Raw genomic sequence first — 6,000 nt, 5'->3', positions numbered from 1 at the left:
GAACCCAGACACGACATTATTGACCAGTAAACTCATTTAATTAAGCACCGTATTATTTTGCCATGCATGTTTCGAATTTGATTTGTGATTATTAGTGCGTTAGCCAGTATTTTGGTGACTTGTGTAGAGATTCTCTGTTATGCATGATGTTAAGGTTAGAATTTGGGATATAATTTTTGTGTGTTGTGCTAACATCTCTTAGGCAAAATTTTCATAAAGAGAGTAACCACGAAGGCACTGATAGATTCAGGGGCCACTCACTCCTTTATCTCGGAGACGTTCGCTAATCACTTAGACATCAATTCTATTGGACTCGATGTGAGCTATTCAATGACAGTCCCATCCGAGGAAGAGCTATCAGCTACTAGTGTGGTCAGGGACATCGATCTTGAACTGCAGGGCCACCTAGTGTACGCCGATCTAATTGTTCTGCCGATGCTAGAATTTGATATTAGCTTGGGAATGGACTGGCTGACGAAGAATAGAGTCCTTATTGATTTTCATGAAAAGGTCAGTATTGATGAGACCGTTGGGCATGGAGTAGTTTCTCTTTGAACCAGATAGATGGAGAAGTTTCCCTCGCATGATCTCTTGCATACAGGCACTGAGACTTATTCACAAGGGATGTCAGGCTTTCTTGGCCAGCATTATTTCCGCACCTGATGTGCCCACTCCATCTATATCTGATGTATCAGTGGTCAGAGATTTCTCTGACGTTTTTCTTGATGACGTCACATACCTTCCCCTAGAGAGAGAGGTGGAGTTCGCCATTGATCTTGTGCCAGGCACTGTGCCAATCTCTAAGGCACCGTACCGACTAGCTCCAGCTGAAATGTTGAACTCAAGCAGCAGATTCAGGAGCTTCTTGACAAATAATTCATCTGCCCTAGTTTCTCACCATGGGGCGCACCAGTGTTCTTTGTGAAGAAGAAAGACGGTTGCATGAGACTGTGTATCGATTACCGAGAATTGAACAAGGTAATGATCAAGAACAAATACCCCCTTCCAAGGATCGAAGACTTGTTTGATCAGTTGCAGGGAGCTACAGTGTTCTCAAAAATAGATCTTCGATCAAGGTATCATCAACTGAAGGTAAAAGATACAGATGTTCATAAGACGTCATTCAGAACCAGATATGGGCATTAAGAGTTATTAGTGATGCCATTCGGACTGACTAATGCTCCAGCGATATTTGTGGACCTCATGAATCAAGTTTTCTCAGCCCTACCTAGACCAGTTCGTCGTAGTATTCATTGCCTACATTCTCATTTAATCGAAGGGCCATGAGGAGCACAATCATAATTTGAGCACGGTGTTGCATGTTTTGCAGAGACACAGATTGTACGCGAAATTCAGTAAGTGTCAATTTTGGTTGGAGAAGGTAGCATTTTTGGGTCATATAATTTCTAGCAGTGCATTGAGGTGGATCCAGCGAAGGTAGCAGCCGTTAAGGAATGGGTTGAGCCGAAAAATACATCAGAGATCCGCAGTTTCCTGGGCTTAACATGCTACTACATGAAGTTTATTCAGGGATTTTCTTCGATAGCAGTGCCACTCACTTCATTGACCAAAGTTGAGAGTGTTGTCAAATTATGAGGAGAAGCGACGTTGCGATTCAATTTTTAGTTGCTAAGTATTTTGTTGGCTACAGAGGAGAGTGCACCGGCGCCAGGAAAGGCACCGCACCCGTGATGATTGGGCAGAGGCGACACGCACCCGTTGTAGGAAAGACACCGCACCCGCGGTGGTTGGGCAGAAGAGATACCGCACCCTCGGTCCATTGAGCAGCGCACCTACGGTTGATTCTTTCGGATTTTGGTTTTTGTTCAGTACACGTAGCGCACCCATGGTAAGAACTATAGCGCACCCGCGGTCTTGAACAGTAAAGTCGTGTTTCGAGATTTAAGTGATATAATAGAAGAGTTGCCCTCATTTCTCTCATTCTTTTCCTCACTTCTCGATTTTCAGCTTAAGGGAGAGCTAGGGTTCTCATATTCCTTCTTTATTTCTTTGATTCAGGCTCTTAGTTGGATTATTGAACGGAGAACAAGATCATTTTGTGCTTAAGAAGCTAAGGTAAGCTTATGGTTTAGTTATTCTTTGGATTTTGGTGTTGGGGAGAAATCATGGAATGTTTGATTGTGTTGGTTTTATGGGTTTTATGGTATGAGTTTGTGATTATTAAGTTGTTGATGGTTCAGTAAATGGTTTATTGTTGTAGGATTTGTACCAAGAGATTATAATCAAGGTTTCCATTGGTTGTTTCATTCCTTGTGCACAAATGAATTATATGTATTGTATTTCAATGGTTTTAACATGAAATTCCCTTCCATTTGATTCATGTTATGTATTGATACACTTTTTTGTATATTAGAGGCATTTTTATGTCTCAATTATGTCAAAGAGAATGAAAAAGAGAAGAGTCTTCAAAGTGTTTATTTTAATGGCCAAGAGAGAATTCAAATTATTTATTGGATTGATAAATAGATAGTCAGATATTGCATGCAATTAGTTGATCAACGACCATAGGCTTATATCCCAACAGAGTAATCGATTTATATCGATGGGATATAGGTACAGAGACAGAGATACTATTTAAATATCAATCCATAAGAGAAAAGAGAAATACCATCGTTATTGTTCATGTTCTACGATATTATTCATGTTTTAAGAGTTAGATGATATTTAATGATTTCAAAGTCATGTTTTACAGAGTATGATATGTATACATTGCTATGTAAGAGTTTCACTTGCTGAGTTATATACTCATTCCAGTTACTTCATGTGATGCAGATAAGAGTGACGAGCCGGGACGTTGATTGGGGCCGAAGTCATATGTACAGAGATGGAAAGAAGAAAATATTTTGCTAGCATTTTGAAATGATCAAAAATGATATTTTGTATTTTGAGGCAATACTTGATTGATCCCGTATATAATTTTGGTTGTAAATATTTTGGGATTATGTTCATGTCAAGAATTTATTTTTAAATCCTTCTTTCCTCTAAGTAAAATTTTAAATTCCGTTGTTATTTTATTAAAATCAATCAAGGGCGTTACAATTAAGCTACTGGTTTTGAACAAACTCAAATCATATTAAGGTTGATTTTAGCACACCAGCTGAAACTGAACCAATTGAGCAGCTGAAACGAACTAGTTGAGCAGCTGACCAGTTGAATTGAACCAGTTGACTAGCTGACCAGTTTAGGCTCGTGAAAATGTCCAGCAAGGAGAATTTGACTGTTGCAATTTTAGAAACATTACAGAAACTTTCCAAACAATCATATTCTTGTGTCTAATGTATATATCATTGTTGGGACATATAAATACATCTTGAAGATCAAACAAGAGCTTTTGAAGAGAATTCAAAGCATGGGCAGTTAGCATGAAAAAATATGCTAGTTGAGAACACAATCCCTTGTGTGAGGATACATTTGAGATGCACACTATAAAGGATAAATTCCTCACACACAATCACTCACACATATACAAGAGAGTTGAACTTCAAATATTAGTTGAGTGAGTCTTCACACAAAGACGTAAAACAATGTGTTTGTAGTCTTTGCATATGAGACATTAAACAATATTCTGATTGTGAGGTGTTGCCTGCAATCTTGAGTGCTAGGAGTTCTAGTTGGGTTATGCTCTTTTAGATGGGTTTTTACAAAGATTTGTATAAATTTAAGTGTTCTAGTGAATCCTTCCCAAGGGGAAGAAAGGGTGACGTAGGAGCATTTGAAGTCTCCGAACATCCATAAACAAATTCGTATCTATTTGTTTATTGCATTTTCTTATCATTTCATTGTTTTAAAGATGCATTGTTGAAAGATTTTGTGTTCTTCAGTTAACAAAATATTGCATACCAAATTTTTTATAAAATCCTTCAACCAAAATATTTTTACTCATTAAACTTGCATATATTTTAAATGCTTTACCAAATGTTTAATCGGTTTCTACGGAAGATTATCTTGAGTTTATTCCGCTTGGTTTGAGAACCAAACTCGATTTAATTCATCAGTGTTCAATATTTCAATAACTGTGCTATTGTAGTTCAACGATTTTTCCCCAAACCGATCCTATCAGCTAATGAAGCCAAGGATAAATTGAGGCACTTCATGTATGGATTACGGCCTATCTTGCACCGTGATGTTCGCATAGATGGTCCTCCTACTCATGTTCTTGTAGTGACCAGAGCTTTGGCGGCTGAGTAGGATCATAAGGACATCGAGATTTACAGACAGGGCAAGAGACCCTCTCAGGCGCTACAACGACAGTTTCAGAAGCCAGTTAAGTGTCCGTTTGAAGGGTCTATCAAGGGAAGAGAACAGAAACCACCACCGAAGAAGGTTGCTCAAAAGCCTGCTTAATATCCGGTGTGCCAAAAGTGAAGCCGCAAGCATGAAAGAGAGTGTCTATGGGTTTCAGACAAGTGCTTCAAGTGTGGATCCCCTGATCACATGCTTAAGAATTGTCCACAGTGTAAGCAGCCGACTCAAGGCAAAGTCTTTGTCATGCATGTTGAGGAGACATACCCAAACACTATACTCTTGACATGTAATATAATTTATTTAGCACCATATTAAATGTTGAATTTTATTATGCATGGTTTGAAATTTTGGGTATACTAGTAGGCTGATTTTCGAAATTTACATGAGAACTTTAGGATAGTGGATTTAACCTCTACATGAGATTAAGTTTAGCCATTTTTGGGAATTGTTGGGTTGAGTGTATGTTAATATTTTCCCAGTGAGGATCTATATAGCGGGAGTAGCCACGAATGCTCTTTTACATTCCGAGGCTACTCATTCTTTTATATCAGACAACTTTGCGAGTTTTCGAGAATCAAGCCCACTAAGCTCGACGTGAGTTATTCTGTGACCGTTCCAACTAGAGAGATATTGTCTAATTCTATTGTGGTCAGAGACTTGAGTCTCGAGCTATAGGGAAACACAGTCTATGCTGACCTTATTGTATAGTCGATGCCCGAGTTTGACATCATTCTAAGAATGGATTGGTTGTCAAAGAATGGAGTACTAATCGGTTTCCAACGAAATTCAGTGAGGGTCAGCACCAGGTGAGGAGGAATTTGTATTCGAGCCAAGTGGACGCAACAGCACACCACTGATGATATCATGTCTTCAGCCGAGGAAGCTTATTCTCAGGAGCTGTCAGGCATTCTTAGCAAGAATTATTTCAACCACTGATGCTAACAGTCAGACAGTAACAGACGTCCCAGTTGTCAAAGATTTTTCGGACGTCTTTCTTGATGACATTGCGGGTATCCAACCTGAGCGCGAAGTGGAGTTTGCCATTGATCTTATGCCGGGTACCAGTACCAATCTCCAATTCACTGTATCGATTAGCTCCCCCAGAGATGAAGGATCTCAAACAGCTGATACAAGAGCTATTGGATAAAAGACTCATACGTCTTAGTTTCTCACCTTGAGGAATACTAGTTCTCTTCGTGAAGAAGAATGATGGAAGCATGAGGCTTTGCATTGAGTACCGGGAGTTGAATAGAGTTCAATGAAGAATAAGTACCCATTGCCTAGGATCGAGGAATTATTCAATCAACTGCAAGGAGCTTCTGTGTTTTCTAAGATAGATCTTCGCTCTTGGTATAACCAGCTGAGGGTGAAAGTCGCAGATGTGCACAAGACAGCCTTCAAAACTCGCACGGGCATTACGAGTTCTTATTAATGCCGTTTGGATTGATGAATGCTTCAACGATCTTCATGTATCTCATGAATTGCGTATTTCAGCCTTACTTGGATCAGTTTGTCATCATATTCATAGATGACATCCTCATTTATTCAAAGAACCAGAAGGAGCATGTCCAGCATCTGCGTACCACATTGCAATTATTGCAGGATTGTATGTTGTTTGAAAAATTCAGCAAGTGCGAGTTTTGGTGAGAGAAGTTGGCATTTTTGGGACATTTTATTTCTAGTAGTGGCATTTAAGTTGACCCATCCAAATTAGAAATAGTGAAGGAATGGTTT

This window comes from Primulina eburnea, chromosome 9 (genome assembly GCF_022965805.1).
Source record: "Primulina eburnea isolate SZY01 chromosome 9, ASM2296580v1, whole genome shotgun sequence".
NCBI lineage: Eukaryota > Viridiplantae > Streptophyta > Magnoliopsida > Lamiales > Gesneriaceae > Primulina > Primulina eburnea.
This window is presented reverse-complemented; position numbering follows the sequence as displayed.